Source organism: Rhinoderma darwinii, chromosome 1 (assembly GCF_050947455.1).
Source record: "Rhinoderma darwinii isolate aRhiDar2 chromosome 1, aRhiDar2.hap1, whole genome shotgun sequence".
NCBI classification, from domain to species: domain Eukaryota; kingdom Metazoa; phylum Chordata; class Amphibia; order Anura; family Rhinodermatidae; genus Rhinoderma; species Rhinoderma darwinii.
In genome coordinates, this window is record NC_134687.1 from 643339430 (window position 1) to 643363963 (window position 24534).

Sequence of the window (24534 nt, forward strand, 5' to 3'; positions counted from 1 at the left end):
CTCTGTCACCACATTATAAGTGTCCTATCTCCTATATAAGTAAAGAGGCTCTGTCACCACATTATAAGTGTCCTATCTCCTATATAAGTAATGAGGCTCTGTCACCACATTATAAGTGTCCTGTCTCCTATATAAGTAAAGAGGCTCTGTCACCACATTATAAGTGCCCTATCTCCTATATAAGTAATGAGACTCTGTCACCACATTATAAGTGTCCTATCTCCTATATAAGTAAAGAGGCTCTGTCACCACATTATAAGTGTCCTATCTCCTATATAAGTAAAGAGACTCTGTCACCACATTATAAGTGTCCTATCTCCTATATAAGTAAAGAGGCTCTGTCACCACATTATAAGTGTCCTATCTCCTATATAAGTAAAGAGGCTCTGTCACCACATTATAAGCGTCCTATCTCCTATATAAGTAAAGAGGCTCTGTCACCACATTATAAGTGTCCTATCTCCTATATAAGTAAAGAGACTCTGTCCCCACATTATAAGTGTCCTATCTCCTATATAAGTAAAGAGACTCTGTCACCACATTATAAGTGTCCTATCTCCTATATAAGTAAAGAGACTCTGTCACCACATTATAAGCGTCCTATCTCCTATATAAGTAAAGAGGCTCTGTCACCACATTATAAGTGTCCTATCTCCTATATAAGTAAAGAGACTCTGTCCCCACATTATAAGTGTCCTATCTCCTATATAAGTAAAGAGGCTCTGTCACCACATTATAAGTGCCCTATCTCCTATATAAGTAAAGAGGCTCTGTCACCACATTATAAGTGCCCTATCTCCTATATAAGTAAAGAGGCTCTGTCACCACATTATAAGTGTCCTATCTCCTATATAAGTAAAGAGCCTGTGTCACCACATTATAAGTGTCCTATCTCCTATATAAGTAAAGAGGCTCTGTCACCACATTATAAGTGTCCTATCTCCTATATAAGTAAAGAGGCTCTGTCACCACATTATAAGTGTCCTATCTCCTATATAAGTAAAGAGGCTCTGTCACCACATTATAAGTGCCCTATCTCCTATATAAGTAATGAGACTCTGTCACCACATTATAAGTGTCCTATCTCCTATATAAGTAAAGAGGCTCTGTCACCACATTATAAGTGTCCTATCTCCTATATAAGTAAAGAGACTCTGTCACCACATTATAAGTGTCCTATCTCCTATATAAGTAAAGAGGCTCTGTCACCACATTATAAGTGTCCTATCTCCTATATAAGTAAAGAGGCTCTGTCACCACATTATAAGCGTCCTATCTCCTATATAAGTAAAGAGGCTCTGTCACCACATTATAAGTGTCCTATCTCCTATATAAGTAAAGAGACTCTGTCCCCACATTATAAGTGTCCTATCTCCTATATAAGTAAAGAGACTCTGTCACCACATTATAAGTGTCCTATCTCCTATATAAGTAAAGAGACTCTGTCACCACATTATAAGCGTCCTATCTCCTATATAAGTAAAGAGGCTCTGTCACCACATTATAAGTGTCCTATCTCCTATATAAGTAAAGAGACTCTGTCCCCACATTATAAGTGTCCTATCTCCTATATAAGTAAAGAGACTCTGTCACCACATTATAAGTGTCCTATCTCCTATATAAGTAAAGAGGCTCTGTCACCACATTATAAATGCCCTATCTCCTATATAAGTAAAGAGGCTCTGTCACCACATTATAAGTGCCCTATCTCCTATATAAGTAAAGAGGCTCTGTCACCACATTATAAGTGTCCTATCTCCTATATAAGTAAAGAGGCTCTGTCACCACATTATAAGTGCCCTGTCTCATATATAAGTAATGAGGCTCTGTCACCACACTATACGTGCACTATCTCCTATATAAGTAAAGAGGCTCTGTCACCACATTATGTGTCCTATCTCCTATATAAGTAAAGAGACTCTGTCACCACATTATAAGTGTCCCACCTCCTATATAAGTAATGAGGCTCTGTCACCACATTATAAGTGCCCTATCTCCTATATAAGTAAAGAGGCTCTGTCACCACATTATAAGTGCCCTATCTCCTATATAAGTAAAGAGCCTGTGTCACCACATTATAAGTGTCCTATCTCCTATATAAGAAAAGAGGCTCTGTCACCACATTATAAGTGCCCTATCTCCTATATAAGTAAAGAGACTCTGTCGCCACATTATAAGTGCCCTATCTCCTATATAAGTAATGAGGCTCTGTAGCCACATTATAAGTGCCCTATCTCCTATATAAGTAATGAGACTCTGTCACCACATTATAAGTGTCCTATCTCCTATATAAGTAAAGAGGCTCTGTCACCACATTATAAGTGTCCTATCTCCTATATAAGTAATGAGACTCTGTCACCACATTATAAGTGTCCTATCTCCTATATAAGTAATGAGGCTCTGTCACCACATTATAAGTACCCCATCTCCTATATAAGTAAAGAGGCTCTGTCACCACATTATAAGTGTCCTATCTCCTATATAAGTAAAGAGGCTCTGTCACCACATTACAAGTGCCCTATCTCCTATATAAGTAAAGAGGCTCTGTCACCAGATTATGTGTCCTATCTCCTATATAAGTAAAGAGACTCTGTCACCACATTATAAGTGTCCCACCTCCTATATAAGTAATGAGGCTCTGTCACCACATTATTAGTGCCCTATCTCCTATATAAGTAAAGAGGCTCTGTCACCACATTATAAGTGCCCTATCTCCTATATAAGTAAAGAGCCTGTGTCACCACATTATAAGTGCCCTGTCTCCTATATAAGAAAAGAGGCTCTGTCACCACATTATAAGTGCCCTATCTCCTATATAAGTAAAGAGACTCTGTCGCTACATTATAAGTGCCCTATCTCCTATATAAGTAAAGAGCCTGTGTCACCACATTATAAGTGTCCTATCTCCTATATAAGTAAAGAGGCTCTGTCACCACATTATAAGTGTCCTATCTCCTATATAAGTAAAGAGACTCTGTCACCACATTATAAGTGCCCTATCTCCTATATAAGTAAAGAGACTCTGTCACCACATTATAAGTGCCCTATCTCCTATATAAGTAAAGAGGCTCTGTCACCGCATTATAAGTGCCCTATCTCCTATATAAGTAAAGAGACTCTGTCACCACATTATAAGTGTCCTATCTCCTATATAAGTAAAGAGGCTCTGTCACCACATTATAAGTGTCCTATCTCCTATATAAGTAATGAGGCTCTGTCACCACATTATAAGTACCCCATCTCCTATATAAGTAAAGAGGCTCTGTCACCACATTATAAGTGCCCTATCTCCTATATAAGTAAAGAGGCTCTGTCACTACATTATAAGTGTCCTATCTCCTATATAAGTAAAGAGACTCTGTCACCACAATATAAGTGTCCTATCTCCTATATAAGTAAAGAGACTCTGTCACCACATTATAAGTGTCCTATCTCCTATATAAGTAAACAGGCTCTGTCACCACATTATAAGTGCCCTATCTCCTATATAAGTAAACAGGCTCTGTCACCACATTACAAGTGCCATATCTCCTATATAAGTAAAGAGGCTCTGTCACCACATTATAAGTGTCCTATCTCCTATATAAGTAATGAGGCTCTGTCACCACATTATAAGTGCCCTATCTCCTATATAAGTAAAGAGGCTCTGTCACCACATTATAAGTACCCCATCTCCTATATAAGTAATGAGGCTCTGTCACCACATTATAAGTACCCCATCTCCTATATAAGTAAAGAGGCTCTGTCACCACATTATAAGTGTCCTATCTCCTATATAAGTAAAGAGACTCTGTCACCACAATATAAGTGTCCTATCTCCTATATAAGTAAAGAGACTCTGTCACCACATTATAAGTGCCCTATCTCCTATATAAGTAAAGAGCCTGTGTCACCACATTATAAGTGTCCTATCTCCTATATAAGTAAAGAGGCTCTGTCACCACATTATAAGTGCCCTATCTCCTATATAAGTAAAGAGACTCTGTCACCACATTATAAGTGTCCTATCTCCTATATAAGTAAAGAGACTCTGTCACCACATTATAAGTGCCCTATCTCCTATATAAGTAAAGAGGCTCTGTCACCGCATTATAAGTGCCCTATCTCATATATAAGTAATGAGGCTCTGTCACCACATTATAAGTACCCCATCTCCTATATAAGTAAAGAGGCTCTGTCACCACATTATAAGTGTCCTATCTCCTATATAAGTAAAGAGACTCTGTCACCACAATATAAGTGTCCTATCTCCTATATAAGTAAAGAGACTCTGTCACCACATTATAAGTGTCCTATCTCCTATATAAGTAAACAGGCTCTGTCACCACATTATAAGTGCCCTATCTCCTATATAAGTAAACAGGCTCTGTCACCACATTACAAGTGCCATATCTCCTATATAAGTAAAGAGGCTCTGTCACCACATTATAAGTGTCCTATCTCCTATATAAGTAAAGAGACTCTGTCACCACATTATAAGTGCCCTATCTCCTATATAAGTAAAGAGCCTGTGTCACCACATTATAAGTGCCCTATCTCCTATATAAGTAAAGAGGCTCTGTCACCGCATTATAAGTGCCCTATCTCATATATAAGTAATGAGGCTCTGTCACCACATTATAAGTACCCCATCTCCTATATAAGTAAAGAGGCTCTGTCACCACATTATAAGTGTCCTATCTCCTATATAAGTAAAGAGACTCTGTCACCACAATATAAGTGTCCTATCTCCTATATAAGTAAAGAGACTCTGTCACCACATTATAAGTGTCCTATCTCCTATATAAGTAAACAGGCTCTGTCACCACATTATAAGTGCCCTATCTCCTATATAAGTAAACAGGCTCTGTCACCACATTACAAGTGCCATATCTCCTATATAAGTAAAGAGGCTCTGTCACCACATTATAAGTGTCCTATCTCCTATATAAGTAATGAGGCTCTGTCACCACATTATAAGTACCCCATCTCCTATATAAGTAATGAGGCTCTGTCACCACATTATAAGTACCCCATCTCCTATATAAGTAAAGAGGCTCTGTCACCACATTATAAGTGTCCTATCTCCTATATAAGTAAAGAGACTCTGTCACCACAATATAAGTGTCCTATCTCCTATATAAGTAAAGAGACTCTGTCACCACATTATAAGTGTCCTATCTCCTATATAAGTAAACAGGCTCTGTCACCACATTATAAGTGCCCTATCTCCTATATAAGTAAACAGGCTCTGTCACCACATTACAAGTGCCATATCTCCTATATAAGTAAAGAGGCTCTGTCACCACATTATAAGTGTCCTATCTCCTATATAAGTAAAGAGACTCTGTCACCACATTATAAGTGCCCTATCTCCTATATAAGTAAAGAAGTTCTGTCACCACATTATAAGTGTCCTATCTCCTATATAAGTAAAGAGGCTCTGTCACCACATTATAAGTGCCCTATCTCCTATATAAGTAAAGAGGCTCTGTCACCACATTATAAGTGTCCTATCTCCTATATAAGTAAAGAGGCTCTGTCACCACATTATAAGTGTCCTATCTCCTATATAAGTAATGAGGCTCTGTCACCACATTATAAGTGTCCTGTCTCCTATATAAGTAAAGAGGCTCTGTCACCACATTATAAGTGCCCTATCTCCTATATAAGTAAAGAGGCTGTCACCACATTATAAGTGTCCTATCTCCTATATAAGTAAAGAGGCTGTCACCACATTATAAGTGCCCTATCTCCTATATAAGTAATGAGACTCTGTCACCACATTATAAGTGTCCTATCTCCTATATAAGTAAAGAGGCTCTGTCACCACATTATAAGTGTCCTATCTCCTATATAAGTAAAGAGACTCTGTCACCACATTATAAGTGTCCTATCTCCTATATAAGTAAAGAGGCTCTGTCACCACATTATAAGTGTCCTATCTCCTATATAAGTAAAGAGGCTCTGTCACCACATTATAAGCGTCCTATCTCCTATATAAGTAAAGAGGCTCTGTCACCACATTATAAGCGTCCTATCTCCTATATAAGTAAAGAGACTCTGTCCCCACATTATAAGTGTCCTATCTCCTATATAAGTAAAGAGACTCTGTCACCACATTATAAGTGTCCTATCTCCTATATAAGTAAAGAGACTCTGTCACCACATTATAAGCGTCCTATCTCCTATATAAGTAAAGAGGCTCTGTCACCACATTATAAGTGTCCTATCTCCTATATAAGTAAAGAGACTCTGTCCCCACATTATAAGTGTCCTATCTCCTATATAAGTAAAGAGGCTCTGTCACCACATTATAAGTGTCCTATCTCCTATATAAGTAAAGAGACTCTGTCCCCACATTATAAGTGTCCTATCTCCTATATAAGTAAAGAGACTCTGTCCCCACATTATAAGTGTCCTATCTCCTATATAAGTAAAGAGACTCTGTCACCACATTATAAGTGTCCTATCTCCTATATAAGTAAAGAGGCTCTGTCACCACATTATAAATGCCCTATCTCCTATATAAGTAAAGAGGCTCTGTCACCACATTATAAGTGCCCTATCTCCTATATAAGTAAAGAGGCTCTGTCACCACATTATAAGTGTCCTGTCTCCTATATAAGTAAAGAGGCTCTGTCACCACATTATAAGTGCCCTGTCTCATATATAAGTAATGAGGCTCTGTCACCACACTATACGTGCACTATCTCCTATATAAGTAAAGAGGCTCTGTCACCACATTATGTGTCCTATCTCCTATATAAGTAAAGAGACTCTGTCACCACATTATAAGTGTCCCACCTCCTATATAAGTAATGAGGCTCTGTCACCACATTATAAGTGCCCTATCTCCTATATAAGTAAAGAGGCTCTGTCACCACATTATAAGTGCCCTATCTCCTATATAAGTAAAGAGCCTGTGTCACCACATTATAAGTGTCCTATCTCCTATATAAGAAAAGAGGCTCTGTCACCACATTATAAGTGCCCTATCTCCTATATAAGTAAAGAGACTCTGTCGCCACATTATAAGTGCCCTATCTCCTATATAAGTAATGAGGCTCTGTAGCCACATTATAAGTGCCCTATCTCCTATATAAGTAATGAGACTCTGTCACCACATTATAAGTGTCCTATCTCCTATATAAGTAAAGAGGCTCTGTCACCACATTATAAGTGTCCTATCTCCTATATAAGTAATGAGACTCTGTCACCACATTATAAGTGTCCTATCTCCTATATAAGTAATGAGGCTCTGTCACCACATTATAAGTACCCCATCTCCTATATAAGTAAAGAGGCTCTGTCACCACATTATAAGTGTCCTATCTCCTATATAAGTAAAGAGGCTCTGTCACCACATTACAAGTGCCCTATCTCCTATATAAGTAAAGAGGCTCTGTCACCAGATTATGTGTCCTATCTCCTATATAAGTAAAGAGACTCTGTCACCACATTATAAGTGTCCCACCTCCTATATAAGTAATGAGGCTCTGTCACCACATTATTAGTGCCCTATCTCCTATATAAGTAAAGAGGCTCTGTCACCACATTATAAGTGCCCTATCTCCTATATAAGTAAAGAGCCTGTGTCACCACATTATAAGTGCCCTGTCTCCTATATAAGAAAAGAGGCTCTGTCACCACATTATAAGTGCCCTATCTCCTATATAAGTAAAGAGACTCTGTCGCCACATTATAAGTGCCCTATCTCCTATATAAGTAAAGAGCCTGTGTCACCACATTATAAGTGTCCTATCTCCTATATAAGTAAAGAGGCTCTGTCACCACATTATAAGTGTCCTATCTCCTATATAAGTAAAGAGACTCTGTCACCACATTATAAGTGCCCTATCTCCTATATAAGTAAAGAGACTCTGTCACCACATTATAAGTGCCCTATCTCCTATATAAGTAAAGAGGCTCTGTCACCGCATTATAAGTGCCCTATCTCCTATATAAGTAAAGAGACTCTGTCACCACATTATAAGTGTCCTATCTCCTATATAAGTAAAGAGGCTCTGTCACCACATTATAAGTGTCCTATCTCCTATATAAGTAATGAGGCTCTGTCACCACATTATAAGTACCCCATCTCCTATATAAGTAAAGAGGCTCTGTCACCACATTATAAGTGCCCTATCTCCTATATAAGTAAAGAGGCTCTGTCACTACATTATAAGTGTCCTATCTCCTATATAAGTAAAGAGACTCTGTCACCACAATATAAGTGTCCTATCTCCTATATAAGTAAAGAGACTCTGTCACCACATTATAAGTGTCCTATCTCCTATATAAGTAAACAGGCTCTGTCACCACATTATAAGTGCCCTATCTCCTATATAAGTAAACAGGCTCTGTCACCACATTACAAGTGCCATATCTCCTATATAAGTAAAGAGGCTCTGTCACCACATTATAAGTGTCCTATCTCCTATATAAGTAATGAGGCTCTGTCACCACATTATAAGTACCCCATCTCCTATATAAGTAATGAGGCTCTGTCACCACATTATAAGTACCCCATCTCCTATATAAGTAAAGAGGCTCTGTCACCACATTATAAGTGTCCTATCTCCTATATAAGTAAAGAGGCTCTGTCACCACATTATAAGTGCCCTATCTCCTATATAAGTAAAGAGACTCTGTCACCACAATATAAGTGTCCTATCTCCTATATAAGTAAAGAGACTCTGTCACCACATTATAAGTGCCCTATCTCCTATATAAGTAAAGAGACTGTCACCACATTATAAGTGCCCTATCTCCTATATAAGTAAAGAGGCTTTGTCACCACATTATAAGTGCCCTATCTCCTATATAAGTAAACAGGCTCTGTCACCACATTACAAGTGCCCTATCTCCTATATAAGTAAAGAGACTCTGTCACCACATTACAAGTGCCCTATCTCCTATATAAGTAAAGAGACTCTGTCACCACATTATAAGTGCCCTATCTCCTATATAAGTAAAGAGACTCTGTCACCACATTATAAGTGTCCTATCTCCTATATAAGTAAAGAGGCTCTGTCACCACATTATAAGTGTCCTATCTCCTATATAAGTAATGAGGCTCTGTCACCACATTATAAGTACCCCATCTCCAATATAAGTAAAGAGGCTCTGTCACCACATTATAAGTGTCCTATCTCCTATATAAGTAAAGAGGCTCTGTCACCACATTATAAGTGCCCTATCTCCTATATAAGTAAAGAGACTCTGTCACCACATTATAAGTGTCCTATCTCCTATATAAGTAAAGAGGCGCTGTCACCACATTATAAGTGTCCTATCTCCTATATAAGTAAAGAGGCTCTGTCACCACATTATAAGTGCCCTATCTCCTATATAAGTAAAGAGGCTCTGTCACCACATTATAAGTGTCCTATCTCCTATATAAGTAAAGAGGCTCTGTCACCACATTATAAGTGCCCTATCTCCTATATAAGTAAAGAGATTCTGTCACCACATTATAAGTGTCCTATCTCCTATATAAGTAAAGAGGCTCTGTTACCACATTATAAGTGCCCTATCTCCTATATAAGTAAAGAGGCTCTGTCACCACATTATAAGTGCCCTATCTCCTATATAAGTAAAGAGGCTCTGTTACCACATTATAAGTGTCCTATCTCCTATATAAGTAAAGAGGCTCTGTCACCACATTATAAGTGCCCTATCTCCTATATAAGTAAAGAGGCTCTGTCACCACATTATAAGTGCCCTATCTCCTATATAAGTAAAGAGGCTCTGTCACCACATTATAAGTGTCCTATCTCCTATATAAGTAAAGAGGCTCTGTCACCACATTATAAGTGCCCTATCTCCTATATAAGTAAAGAGACTCTGTCACCACATTATAAGTGTCCTATCTCCTATATAAGTAAAGAGGCTCTGTCACCACATTATAAGTGCCCTATCTCCTATATAAGTAAAGAGGCTCTGTCACCACATTATAAGTGCCCTATCTCCTATATAAGTAAAGAGGCTCTGTCACCACATTATAAGTGTCCTATCTCGTATATAAGTAAAGATGCTCTGTCACCACATTATAAGTGCCCTATCTCCTATATAAGTAAAGAGGCTCTGTCACCACATTATAAGTGTCCTATCTCCTATATAAGTAAAGAGGCTCTATCACCACATTATAAGTGTCCTATCTCCTATATAAGTAAAGAGGCTCTGTCACCACATTATAAGTGTCCTATCTCCTATATAAGTAAAGAGGCTCTGTCACCACATTATAAGTGTCCTATCTCCTATATAAGTAAAGAGGCTCTGTCACCACATTATAAGTGTCCTATCTCCTATATAAGTAAAGAGGCTCTGTCACCACATTATAAGTGTCCTATCTCGTATATAAGTAAAGAGGCTCTGTCACCACATTATAAGTGTCCTATCTCCTATATAAGTAAAGAGGCTCTGTCACCACATTATAAGTGCCCTATCTCCTATATAAGTAAAGAGGCTCTGTCACCACATTATAAGTGCCCTATCTCCTATATAAGTAAAGAGGCTCTGTCGCCACATTATAAGTGCCCTATCTCCTATATAAGTAAAGAGACTCTGTCACCACATTATAAGTGCCCTATCTCCTATATAAGTAAAGAGACTCTGTCACCACATTATAAGTGCCCTATCTCCTATATAAGTAAAGAGGCTCTGTCACCACATTATAAGTGCCCTATCTCCTATATAAGTAAAGAGGCTCTGTCACCACATTATAAGTGCCCTATCTCCTATATAAGTAAAGAGACTCTGTCACCACATTATAAGTGCCCTATCTCCTATATAAGTAAAGAGGCTCTGTCACCACATTATAAGTGCCCTATCTCCTATATAAGTAAAGAGGCTCTGTCACCACATTATAAGTGCCCTAACTCCTATATAAGTAAAGAGACTCTGTCACCACATTATAAGTGCCCTATCTCCTATATAAGTAAAGAGGCTCTGTCACCACACTATAAGTGCCCTATCTCCTATATAAGTAAAGAGGCTCTGTCACCACACTATAAGTGCCCTATCTCCTATATAAGTAAAGAGGCTCTGCACCACATTATAAGTGCCCTATCTCCTATATAAGTAAAGAGGCTCTGTCACCACATTATAAGTGTCCTATCTCCTATATAAGTAAAGAGACTCTGTCACCACATTATAAGTGCCCTATCTCCTATATAAGTAAAGAGGCTCTGTCACCACATTATAAGTGCCCTATCTCCTATATAAGTAAAGAGGATCCGTCACCACATTATAAGTGTCCTATCTCCTATATAAGTAAAGAGGCTGTCACCACATTATAAGTGTCCTATCTCCTATATAAGTAGAGGCTCTGTCACCACATTATAAGTGTCCTATCTCCTATATAAGTAAAGAGGCTGTCTCCACATTATAAGTGCCCTATCTCCTATATAAGTAAAGAGGCTGTCTCCACATTATAAGTGCCCTATCTCCTATATAAGTAAAGAGGCTCTGTCACCACATTATAAGTGCCATATCTCCTATATAAGTAAAGAGGCTCTGTCACCACATTATAAGTGCCCTATCTCCTATATAAGTAAAGAGACTGTCACCACATTATAAGTGTCCTATCTCCTATATAAGTAAAGAGGCTCTGTCACCACATTATAAGTGTCCTATCTCCTATATAAGTAAAGAGGCTCTGTCACCACATTATAAGTGCCCTATCTCCTATATAAGTAATGAGGCTCTGTCACCACATTATAAGTGCCCTATCTCCTATATAAGTAAAGAGGCTCTGTCACCACATTATAAGTGCCCTATCTCCTATATAAGTAAAGAGGCTCTGTCACCACATTATAAGTGTCCTATCTCCTATATAAGTAATGAGCCTCTGTCACCACATTATAAGTACCCCATCTCCTATATAAGTAAAGAGGCTCTGTCACCACATTATAAGTGTCCTATCTCCTATATAAGTAAAGAGACTCTGTCACCACATTATAAGTGTCCTATCTCCTATATAAGTAAAGAGGCTCTGTCGCCACATTATAAGTGCCCTGTCTCCTATATAAGTAAAGAGGCTCTGTCACCATATTTTAAGTGTCCTATCTCCTATATAAGTAAAGAGACTCTGTCGCCACATTATAAGTGCCCTGTCTCCTATATAAGTAAAGAGGCTCTGTCACCACACTATAAGTGCCCTATCTCCTATATAAGTAAAGAGGCTCTGTCACCACATTATAAGTGCCCTATCTCCTATATAAGTAAAGAGGCTCTGTCACCACATTATAAGTGTCCTATCTCCTATATAAGTAAAGAGACTCTGTCACCACATTATAAGTGCCCTATCTCCTATATAAGTAAAGAGGCTCTGTCACCACATTATAAGTGCCCTATCTCCTATATAAGTAAAGAGGATCCGTCACCACATTATAAGTGTCCTATCTCCTATATAAGTAAAGAGGCTGTCACCACATTATAAGTGTCCTATCTCCTATATAAGTAGAGGCTCTGTCACCACATTATAAGTGTCCTATCTCCTATATAAGTAAAGAGGCTGTCTCCACATTATAAGTGCCCTATCTCCTATATAAGTAAAGAGGCTGTCTCCACATTATAAGTGCCCTATCTCCTATATAAGTAAAGCGGCTGTCTCCACATTATAAGTGCCCTATCTCCTATATAAGTAAAGAGGCTCTGTCACCACATTATAAGTGCCCTATCTCCTATATAAGTAAAGAGGCTCTGTCACCACATTATAAGTGTCCTATCTCCTATATAAGTAAAGAGGCTCTGTCACCACATTATAAGTGCCCTATCTCCTATATAAGTAAAGAGGCTCTGTCACCACATTATAAGTGCCCTATCTCCTATATAAGTAAAGAGACTCTGTCACCACATTATAAGTGTCCTATCTCCTATATAAGTAAAGAGGCTCTGTCACCACATTATAAGTGTCCTATCTCCTATATAAGTAAAGAGGCTCTGTCACCACATTATAAGTGTCCTATCTCCTATATAAGTAAAGAGGCTCTGTCACCACATTATAAGTGCCCTATCTCCTATATAAGTAAAGAGACTCTGTCACCACATTATAAGTGTCCTATCTCCTATATAAGTAAAGAGGCTCTGTTACCACATTATAAGTGTCCTATCTCCTATATAAGTAAAGAGACTCTGTCACCACATTATAAGTGTCCTATCTCCTATATAAGTAAAGAGGCTCTGTCACCACATTATAAGTGCCCTATCTCCTATATAAGTAAAGAGACTCTGTCACCACATTATAAGTGCCCTATCTCCTATATAAGTAAAGAGACTCTGTCACCACATTATAAGTGTCCTATCTCCTATATAAGTAAAGAGGCTCTGTTACCACATTATAAGTGTCCTATCTCCTATATAAGTAAAGAGGCTCTGTCACCACATTATAAGTGCCCTATCTCCTATATAAGTAAAGAGACTCTGTCACCACATTATAAGTGTCCTATCTCCTATATAAGTAAAGAGACTCTGTCACCACATTATAAGTGTCCTATCTCCTATATAAGTAAAGAGGCTCTGTTACCACATTATAAGTGTCCTATCTCCTATATAAGTAAAGAGGCTCTGTCACCACATTATAAGTGTCCTGTCTCCTATATAAGTAAAGAGACTCTGTCACCACATTATAAGTGTCCTATCTCCTATATAAGTAAAGAGACTCTGTCACCACATTATAAGTGCCCTATCTCCTATATAAGTAAAGAGGCTCTGTCACCACATTATAAGTGTCCTATCTCCTATATAAGTAAAGAGGCTTTGTCACCACATTATAAGTGCCCTATCTCCTATATAAGTAAAGAGGCTCTGTCACCACATTATAAGTGCCCTATCTCCTATATAAGTAAAGAGGCTCTGTCACCACATTATAAGTGTCCTATCTTGTATATAAGTAAAGAGGCTCTGTTACCACATTATAAGTGCCCTATCTCCTATATAAGTAAAGAGACTCTGTCACCACATTATAAGTGCCCTATCTCCTATATAAGTAAAGAGGCTCTGTCACCACATTATAAGTGTCCTATCTTGTATATAAGTAAAGAGGCTCTGTTACCACATTATAAGTGCCCTATCTCCTATATAAGTAAAGAGGCTCTGTCACCACATTATAAGTGTCCTATCTCCTATATAAGTAAAGAGGCTCTGTCACCACATTATAAGTGTCCTATCTCCTATATAAATAAAGAGGCTGTCACCACATTATAAGTGCCCTATCTCCTATATAAGTAAAGAGGCTCTGTCACCACATTATAAGTGCCCTATCTCCTATATAAGTAAAGAGGCTCTGTCACCACATTATAAGTGTCCTATCTCCTATATAAGTAAAGAGGCTCTGTTACCACATTATAAGTGTCCTATCTCCTATATAAGTAAAGAGGCTCTGTCACCACATTATAAGTGTCCTATCTCCTATATAAGTAAAGAGACTCTGTCCCCACATTATAAGTGCCCTATCTCCTATATAAGTAAAGAGACTCTGTCACCACATTATAAGTGCCCTATCTCCTATATAAGTAAAGAGGCTGTCACCACATTATAAGTGCCCTATCTCCTATATAAGTAAAGAGACTCTGTCACCACATTATAAGTGCCCTATCTCCTATATAAGTAAAGAGACTCTGTCACCACATTATAAGTGCCCTATCTCCTATATAAGTAAAGAGACTCTGTCACCACATTATAAGTGTCCTATCTCCTATATAAGTAAAGAGACTCTGTCCCCACATTATAAGTGCCCTATCTCCTATATAAGTAAAGAGACTCTGTCACCACATTATAAGTGCCCTATCTCCTATATAAGTAAAGAGGCTCTGTCACCACATTATAAGTGTCCTATCTCCTATATAAGTAAAGAGACTCTGTCACCACATTATAAGTGTCCTATCTCCTATATAAGTAAAGAGACTCTGTCCCCACATTATAAGTGCCCTATCTCCTATATAAGTAAAGAGACTCTGTCACCACATTATAAGTGCCCTATCTCCTATATAAGTAAAGAGGCTGTCACCACATTATAAGTGCCCTATCTCCTATATAAGTAAAGAGACTCTGTCACCACATTATAAGTGCCCTATCTCCTATATAAGTAAAGAGACTCTGTCACCACATTATAAGTGCCCTATATCCTATATAAGTAATGAGACTCTGTCACCACATTATAAGTGCCCTATCTCCTATATAAGTACAGAGGCTCTGTCACCACATTATAAGTGCCCTATTTCCTATATAAGTAAAGAGACTCTGTCACCACATTATAAGTGTCCTATCTCCTATATAAGTAAAGAGACTGTCACCACATTATAAGTGTCCTATCTCCTATATAAGTAAAGAGGCTCTGTCACCACATTATAAGTGTCCTATCTCCTATATAAGTAAAGAGGCTCTGTCACCACATTATAAGTGCCCTATCTCCTATATAAGTAAAGAGACTCTGTCACCACATTATAAGTGTCCTATCTCCTATATAAGTAAAGAGGCTCTGTCACCACATTATAAGTGCCCTATCTCCTATATAAGTAAAGAGGCTCTGTCACCACATTATAAGTGCCCTATTGCCTATATAAGTAAAGAGGCTCTGTCACCACATTATAAGTGTCCTATCTCCTATATAAGTAAAGAGACTCTGTCACCACATTATAAGTGCCCTATCTCCTATATAAGTAAAGAGGCTGTCACCACATTATAAGTGCCCTATCTCCTATATAAGTAAAGAGGCTCTGTCACCACGTTATTAGTGCCCTATCTCCTATATAAGTAAAGAGGCTCTGTCACCACATTATAAGTGTCCTATCTCCTATATAAGTAAAGAGGCTGTCACCACATTATAAGTGTCCTATCTCCTATATAAGTAAAGAGACTCTGTCACCACATTATAAGTGTCCTATCTCCTATATAAGTAAAGAGGCTCTGTCACCACATTATAAGTGCCCTATCTCCTATATAAGTAAAGAGACTCTGTCACCACATTATAAGTGCCCTATCTCCTATATGAGTAAAGAGGCTCTGTCACCACATTATAAGTGTCCTATCTCCTATATAAGTAAAGAGACTCTGTCACCACATTATAAGTGCCCTATCTCCTATATAAGTAAAGAGGCTCTGTCACCACATTATAAGTGCCCTATCTCCTATATAAGTAAAGAGACTCTGTCACCACATTATAAGTGCTCTATCTCCTATATAAGTAAAGAGACTCTGTCACCACATTATAAGTGTCCTATCTCCTATATAAGTAAGGAGGCTCTGTCACCACATTATAAGTGCCCTATTGCCTATATAAGTAAAGAGGCTCTGTCACCACATTATAAGTGCCCTATTGCCTATATAAGGAGATGGGTGCTATAATGTAGGTGACCGTAATGCTTTTTATTAAAAAAAACGATCTATTTTCACAACGTTAGGAGCAATTTTGGTTTATGCTAATGAGTTGCTTAATGCCCAAGTGGGCGTATTTTTACTTTCGACCAAGTGGGCGTCGTACAGGGGAGTGTATGACGCTGACCAATCAGCATCATGCACTCCTCTCCATTCATTTAGACAGCAGAATCGCGTTCTTACTAGAACATGATCTGCAGCCACATACACAGCGATTCTGCTTGATTAACGTTAATCCAGTGTCCTGATAATGAATACACATGACCATCCAGCCTGGACGTCATGTGTATTCAGAATCCTAATACTTCTGAATATTTTCTGTGAGATTCCAGCAACGGATACGAAATCTCGCGAGATTACGGAGGTAAACGAGATTTCGTATCCGTTGCTGTATATCTCACAGAAAAGATTCAGAAGTGTCAGGATTCTGAATACACGTGACGTCCAGGCTGGATGGTCATGTGTCTGAACTATTACAATATTGCGTTATTTAATTTCGCACGGTGAACGCCGTAATAAAAAGTAAACTGCCAAAATCACTGTTTTTTGGTCAACTCAGCTGGTAAAATGTAATAAAATGTGATCAAAAAGGTCTATGTACCAAAAAATGGTACCGATGAAAACTACAGCTTGTCCCGCAAAAAATGAGCCCTCACACCGCTCAATTGGTGAAAAAACAAAACAGTCATGGCTCTCAGAATGTGGCGACACTAAAAAAACTTTGTTAAAAAAAAGTGTTTTATCAATAAAAGTAGTACAATATTTAAAAAACCTATATAAATTAGGTATCACCGTAATTGTATTCAGCCACAGAATAAAGATAAGTTGTTGTTTTCACCGCAGGTGAAAGCCGTAAAACGAAACAGATAAAGCAATTGAGGAATCGCAGTTTGTCAGCCCGCAAATAATTTTTTTTCAGTTTCCCAGTATATTATATGGAACTATAAATGGTACCAATAAAAACGACAACTCCTCCCGCTAAAAAAAAAGCCCTCACACCACTCTATTGACAGAAAAATAAAAAAAGTTATGGCTGTTGGAATGCGGGGAGTGAAAAAACGAAAATGAAAAAAAATAAAAAAAAAAAAATGGCTCAGTCCCGAAAGGGTTAATAAACTAATCTAAAAAAATTAAAGCCCCATAAGTTTTGTAAAAAAGAAAGTAAAAAACTTTGTGATATTCAGAGCAGTTGCAAAGATATTATCGTTTAAAGAAGTGAATATCAGAAATGGAAGATTTGACCTGGACACAGGGGCATCAATGACCCTTGGTCATGGAAGGGTTAATGTTGTTACAGACAATCTAATCTTGGCCACAGTCTACATTTAACCCCTTAAGGACTGCCATTTGTTTTATTTTTCATTTTTCACTCCCCTCCTTCCGAGAGCCATAACTTTTATTTTTCCATCAATAGATTGGTGTGAGGGCTTATTTTTTGCGGGAGGAGTTGCAGTTTCTAATGGCACCATATAATGTACTGGGAAACTGAAAAAAACAAAAAACTTTGTGGGCTGAAATTGGGAAAAACCTTGATTCCAACATTGTTTTTCGGTTTTCATTTTTACGGCTTTCACCGTGTAAAACCAGCAATACAATACAATATCAATACATTTACGGCAATACCAAATTTATATAGGTTTTTGTTTTTTTTTAAATGGTTTTGTTTCACCGCATTCTGAGAGCCATAACCTTTTTATTTTTCCGTGGATTGAGCGGGATGAGGGCTTATTTTTTGCCGGGCAAGCTGTCGTTTTTATTTGTACCATTGTTTGGTACATACAAGTTTTAGATCACTTTTTATTACATTTAATTTGAGAGCTAAAGTGACCAAATTAAGTTTTAGATTCTTTTTATTTTACAGCGTTTACTGCGCAAGTTAAATAATGGTATATTGTAATAGTTCTCACTTTTATGGACGTGGCTATACCAATTATTTTTTTCTTTCATTTTTTACATTACTTTAGAAGACATTTTTTAGTTTTTTTAAACTTTTCATATTTTTTTTTTCCACTGCTAATAAAAAAAAAGTTTAATAGTTATTACATATTTTAATAGCACCCCTATGGAACTTGAACCAGTGATCGTTAGATCGCTGGTACAATACACTGCAATAATGATGTATTGCAGTGTATTGGCATTTTCACAGGCTCCTGTTAAGCCCTGCCAGAGGCACGGCTTAACAGAGGTCGAGAGAAGGCAGTCCTGGGGACCTTCATCAGGCCCCTGGGCTTCCATGACAACCATCAGCATCCCCCGATCGCATTGTGGGGGCGCCGATGAGATGTCGGAGGGCCCCCCTCTTTTCAATGCCTCAGATTCTGTGGTCGCGATTGACCATAGCATTTGAGGGGTTAAACGGCCCGGAACATTGCGATCGCTGTTCCTGGCCGTTAGTCCCAGGGCGGCAGATGTAAAACACAGCTGACACTCGCTGAGTTTGGAGGGCGATTAGCCCGTGAGCGCACTTTATACTTCCCTATGACGCTTATCACGTACGTGTACGTGATGCATCAAGTGGTTAACAAGATAATGTGTCATGAGACAAAGCACACATCTCAGGCTGAATTCACGGACATGACAATGAGGTCTGTAAAAACACTTTTTAAGAAGGCAAATATCCCCAGGTTAAGGGCTGCAATTCAGGATATAGACTGGCAAGAACTAATGTCAAATAATGGGACAAATGATAAATGGGAGATCTTAAAATCTATTTCGGGTAATTGTAGTGCAAAATATATTCCTACAGGTAACAAGTATAAACGACTAAAATTAAACCCCACATGGCTTACACCTTCTGTAAAAAGGGCAATACATGACAAAAAATGGGCATTTGAAAAATACAAATCTGAAGGTACAGCTGTAGCCTTTGTAAATTATAAAGAGCTTAATAAAATCTGTAAAAATACAAAATGAAAGGCAGGTGGCCCATGAGAGTAAAACAAATCCCAAAATATTCTTCCAGTATGTAAATGCAAAAAAGCCAAGGTCTGAACATGTAGGACCCCTAGATAATGGTAATGGGGAGTTGATCACAGGGGATCAAGAGAAGGCAGAGTTACTAAATGGGTTCTTTAGCTCTGTATATACAACAGAAGGAAGAGCAGCTGATGTAGCCGGTGCCAGTGCTGTTAATATATTGAATAATAAAGTTAATTGGCTGAATGCAGATATGGTTCTAGCGAAGTTAAATAAAATAAATGTGAACAAGGCCCCGGGACCAGATGGGTTACACCCTAGAGTTCTTAAAGAGCTTAGTTCAGTTATTTCTGTCCCTCTCTTCATAATATTCAAAGATTCTCTAGTGACTGGTATAGTGCCAAGGGACCGGTGCAGGGTAAATGTGGTGCCGATTTTAAAAAAGGGCTCTAGGTCTTCCCCGGGTAATTATAGACCAGTAAGTTTAACATCCTTCTGGGAAAATGCTTGAGGGGCTATTGAGGGACTATATACGGGATTATGTGACAACAAATAGTAAAACCGTGCTGGTTGTCACTTATAATACTAAGGACAGAAGTTGTCAAACCAACCTAATCTGTTTTTATGAAGAGGTGAGCAGAAGTCTAGACAGAGGGGCCGCTGTGGATATAGTGTTTTTGGACTTTGCAAAGGTATTTGACTGTCCCTCATAGACGTCTAATGGGTAAATTAAAGACTATATGTTTAGAAAGTATCGTTTGTAATTGGACTGAGAATTGGCTCAAGGACCGTATCCAGAGAGTTATGGTCAATGATTCCTACTCTGAATGGTCCCCGGTTATAAATGGTGTACCCCAGGGTTCAGTGCTGGGACCACTATTATTCAACTTATTTATTAATGATATAGAGGATGGGATTAATAGCACTATTTCTATTTTTGCAGATGACACCAAGCTATGTAGTAGTGTTTAGTCTATGGAAGATGTTAGTAAATTGAAAGCTGATTTGAACACACTATGTGTTTGGGCATCCAGTTGGCAAATGAAGTTTAATGTAGATAAATGTAAAGTTATGCATCTCGGTACAAACAACCTGCATGCATCATATGTCCTAGGGGGAGCTCCATTGGGGCAGTTACTTGTTGAGAAGGATCTGGATGTACTTGTAAATCATACACTAAATAACAGCATGCAATGTCAACCAGCATAATGAACACCTCTTTGAGACTTTATAAATTCTTATTTCACTACCCTGATGTGCACCACCAATAGTAACAAATAATAAATAGGAAAGGGGGATTAGGAAAAGGAAAAAGAGAGCAAGAAGTTGAGATATTGAATCTCTTGCGAAAGACCGGCTGTAGTAATAATAGATTAACATATGGGGATAGGGTGAACGGTCACTTATGGAACACCCTATAACATGTCGAATCCCACTTAGCATATGATGTATATAAAGCTTTATAAAAAGCCAAGAGTGAATGGGGAGGGTTAATGAAGAAGATAAGTCTGAATTGAGTACCATATTTTTCTGACTTGAAGACGCACTGGACTATAAGACGCACTCAGGTTTTGGACAACAGAAAAAAATTCATATTTTACAAAGAAAAAACTATTGGTTAAAAAAAATAATTTGTTCAGTTTGAGCACATTCTGAGAGGCATAACTTATATTTTATCCATCGTTTTTTGCGTGACGAACTGTGGTTTTTATTAGCACCATTTTTTTGGTACATACGATTTTTTTATCACTTTTTATTTAATTCTTTTTAGCGCTATGGTGACCAAAAGACAACGATACTGGGGTTTTAAAGAGAAAAAAAATTACGCCGTTCACTGTGCGAGTCAAATAATGCTATATTGTAATAGTTTCAGACTTTTACAGACGCAGCGATACCAAATTTTTTTTATATTTGAAACATTTTTTTTACACTCCTGAAAATGTATCTAACTTTTTTTTGTACACATTTTATTAGTTCCCTTAGGGGACTTGAACCAGTGATCATTAGATCGCTGGTACAATACACTGCAATACATGTGGAGTTACTGAAACAGTGTAACTCGCTGAGCTACGCTGTTTCCGTAACTCCCATAGTAGTGAATGTGGGAGGTGGGACAGAGGTGGGACACGCATCTATCTTACACTTATGACATATCCTGTGCGTATGTCATAAATGTCCTTCATGGGAAAACCACTATAAATGCTGCGGTCGCTATGGACTGTGGCATTTAACTAGTTAAACGGCCAGGAACAGCGCCATCGCTGTTCCTGGCTGTTAGAGCAGCGTGTCAGAAGCGGACACCTGCAGTGTATGGAACGGGCTCAGCATGTGAGTCCGCTCCACAAATCATCCCCTCCCCATCATGTGCCGAAACATCACGGGTCGGGAATGGGTTAAGTAAGGAGCGGACTTATAAGACGCAGGGACTTTTTAGCAAGATTTATTCTTGATTTTTAATATTTTATCAGCATCAAACAATGTTTTGCAGGGTAAGCAAAATGCTGGAATAAGTGGCAACACAGTTATAACATCCAATAACCTAGGAGCCAATGTATCAATTCAGACTTCCTTAACCCCTTAACGTAACTGTACGTCATGGTTTGCCCTGCATTAAGGCACCATGAAGTACAGTTACGTCATGGTGATTTTCTGTCACCATGTCAAAACACATGGTGACAGAACAGTGACATCGGCTGTCACGGACTGTGCGATACTGGCCACACATCTATGAATTATTTATTTACCGCATTATTATACACTCTTATTATTCCCTGATGTACTCCGCACAGATTACATACGTCCCCATATTATAAACTGAAATACCAGTAATACCCGAAACAGAACTGCCAAGCAAAATCTGCGCTCCAAAAGCCAACTGGTGCTCCCTCTCTTATGAGCCCTACAGCATGCCCAAACAGCAGTTGACGTCCACAGACATGACAATGCCATACCCAGGAGAACTGGCTTAACAGTTTGATATATTTGTCTTCAGTGGCACAAACTGGGCACAACATATTGTGCACTAAATTGGCATATCAGTGGAAAATCTAAATTTTCACTTTGCACCATCCGCTGGGCACTAATTTCTAATGTAGAATCTCCTGTGGGGTCAAAATGCTCACTACACCCCTTAAAATGCCCTAAGCGGTGTAGTGTCCAATATGGGTGTCACTTCTTAGGGGTTTGTTTTACTATTTGACCTCAGAGCCCTGCAATTGTGGGCCAATGCTGTAAAAAAAAAATATCACCAAAATAGACCTCAAATGCGCATGTTGCTCTTCACTTCTGAGCCCTGTCTTGTCCAGGCAAATGATAAATGCCTTGAGGGGTGCAGTTTCCAAAATTGGGTCATTTCTTGGTGTTTCCACTGTACTCTGGTACCTCAGGGGTTTTGCATATGCGACATGGTGGCCAAAAACCAATACAGCAAAATCTGCATGCCAAATAGCGCTCCTGCCTTTCTGAGCCCTGCCGTGTGTTCAAACAGCAGTTTATAACCACATGTGGGGTATTGCCGTAATCGAGAGAAATTGCTTTACAAATGTTGGGGTGCTTTTTCTCCAGTATCCCTTGTGAACATGAAGACATTCTACAATTTAGTGGAACAAAATGTAGATTTTCATTTTCATGGCCTAATTCCAATAAATTCTGCAAAAGACCTGTGGGGTATAAATGCTCACTATACCCCTACACCGCATTCCAAATTATTATGCATATGTTATTTTACGCTGATTTTCCTAAATAGTTGATGCAAATGACAGTCAATATAATCTTCAAGCCATCAACCGTTGGAGTATAATGCTAATTTTTTTGAACAAATCTCCTAATGATAACAGATATTATATTAGAAGTAAAAAACTCAAAATGCACTGTTTCACATTATTATGCACAACAGAGATCAAAGCATTTTAAAGGTTGTAAAGAGAACTAAAATGGTCATTTGTTGAATTTGCAGCAACAGGAGGTCATATTTACAGAAATCAAAAGCTCTTTTAATAAAAAAAAGCTTAACAGGCCAAGTTACATGTTAACATAGGACCCCTTCTTTGATATCACCTTCACAATTCTTGCATCCATTAAATTTGTGAGTATTTGGACAGTTTCTGCTTAAATATCTTTGCAGGATGTCAGAATAACCTCCCAGAGCTTCTGTTTTGATGTGAACTGCCTCCCACCCTCATAGATATTTTGCTTGAGGATGCTCCAAAGGTTCTCAATAGGGTTGAGGTCAGGGGAACATGGGGGCCACACCATGAGTTTCTCTCCTTTTATGCCCATAGCAGCCAATGACACAGAGGTATTCTTTGCAGCATGAGAAGGTCCATTGTCATGAATGAAGATAATTTTGCTACGGAAGGAACGGTTCTTCTTTTTGTACCACGGAAGAAAGTGGTCAGTCATAAACTCTATGTACTTTGCAGAGGTCATTTTCACACTGTCAGGGACCCTAAAGGGGCCTACCAGCTCTCTCCCCATGATTCCAGCCCAAAACATGACTCCGACTCCGCCACCTCCTTGCTGATGCTGCAGCCTTGTTGGGACATGGTGGCCATTCCCCAACCATCCACTACTCCATCCATCTGGACCATCCAGGGTTGCACTGCACTCATCAGTAAACAACACGGTTTGAAAATTAGTCTTCATGTATTTCTGAGCGCACTGCAACCGTTTCTGCTTGTGAGCATTGTTTAGGGGTGGCCGAATAATAGCTTTATGCACACTTGCAAACCTTTGGAGTATCCTACACCTTGAGGTTTGCAGGACTCCAGAGGCACCAGCGGCATCAAATACCGGTTTTCTGCTTTGCAATGGCATTTTAGCAGCTGCTCTCCTAATCCTATTAATTTGTCTGTCAGAAACCTTCCTCATTATGCATTTATCAGAACGAACCCGTCTGTGCTCTGAATCAGCCACAAATCTTTTCACAGTACGATGATCACGCTTAAGTTTTCTTGAAATATCCAATGTTTTCATACCTTGTCCAAGGTATTGCACTATTTCACGCTTTTCGGCAGCAGAGAGATCCTTATTCTTTCCCATATTGCTTGAAACCTGTGGCCTGCTTAATAATGTGGAACATCCTTCTTAAGTAGTTTTCCTTTGATTGGGCACACCTGGCAAACTATTTATCACAGCTGTCTAAGATTGATTACAATGATCCAAAGAGCCCTAAGACACAATACCATCCATGAGTTTAATTGAAAAACGAATAATTAAATGTTTATGACACTTAAATCCAATATGCATAATAATTTGGAA

General features: G+C 38.5%; 1 protein-coding gene across 1 annotated transcript in view; it reads left to right on the forward strand.

Moving 5' to 3' along the window:
- Positions 1 to 24534, forward strand: part of LOC142660517 (uncharacterized) — a 479487-nt gene that overhangs the window by 273836 nt on the left and 181117 nt on the right. The gene's annotated exons all lie outside the window — the stretch shown is intronic.